The sequence below is a fragment of the Mus pahari genome, chromosome 5 (assembly GCF_900095145.1).
Source record: "Mus pahari chromosome 5, PAHARI_EIJ_v1.1, whole genome shotgun sequence".
NCBI lineage: Eukaryota > Metazoa > Chordata > Mammalia > Rodentia > Muridae > Mus > Mus pahari.
This window is the reverse complement of record NC_034594.1, coordinates 149,981,989-149,983,227: the sequence shown is the minus strand read 5'-3', so window position 1 is coordinate 149,983,227 and position 1,239 is coordinate 149,981,989.

Genomic DNA, 1,239 nt, shown 5'->3' with positions numbered 1-1,239 from the left:
TATATATATATATATATATATATATATATATATATATATATGTGTGTGTGTGTATGTGTGTATCAATGACTACAAAATTTGCTTTATTTCCACAGGAAACCCCCCTTTCTAAGGCTAAACTCAAAATTCTTTCAACTCAAGGAGTTTACTCTAGGCCACACTTTGACTTTGAGAATCACAAGTCAGAGTGTGAACCCCCAGGGGGAATCTGGATCACAGAGCTGAGTTATGACGGGCTTGGTGTTCTCAGGGTATATTACAATTCTTGCTTAAATGGGGTGTGACCTCGAAGACACAAAGGATAGGGATCCCAAGAATAGAGGTTGGGCTGCCATGCAAGCAAGATATATAAATATGAATGTCAAGCCACTCGAATGCATGAAAGGCTTTTAACATGCCAGAGAGTTCCAAAGTGCAGTGGGCCTCGTTGCCACAATGAGATGATAATGGGAGCGACCCGCGGCGGGGACCACCCACCAGCGGCTTCATTGCTGTGACTAGGAATGAAGGGTCTCCCTGGAACAATTGACGCTGGATGGCATTGTCATTTTTAGCACATGCTAACTCTGTGCCTGTGAAAGAAATTGTCTCTGTTAAGCTGGAGCCAGACTATTTATGGACATCCAGGCTCCCACCACATTCCGGTGCCATGGCCATAGGTAAGAAAAAATGGAAAATGTCTGCTTGGTCTCCACACACTGACCCATAAATTCCCTGTCTGTGCTTAATTAACCGAGGAAGAAATATGCTTCAGGGCTCTCTTTTCTTTCTTTCTTTTTCTTTTCATTTTTGGGTGGGGAGGCCTCAAGCTTAAGTTCAGCACAAACCCCTACCTTCTTCATTCCCTTTTCTTCGGCCAACCTTGGGTCACAGTGGTCACTGGGGCCACCCACAAAGCAATAGGTCAAAGACCAGCACTTAACCCTTTCTTAAGCCATGAAGAGAGACAGAAATCACTTGCTTTCCTTTGTGGAATTCAAAGATCAGACAATAATTAGTCCATTGCCCTTGCTTTAGAAACACACACACACACACACACACACACACACACACACACACACACGCTCTTGCCATCTGTGCTGTAAGAAGCAAGCATGAAGCAAGTCTTGCTGATTTTTCTATTCCTCCATAGTTCCATAGTTAAGACTACTCAGTGCATGAGGAGTGCGGGAGGTTTTTGTGATTTTTCAGTCCTACTAGATGTTCAGCTGTACACCCCACTTTTGGTTTTTTTTTTTT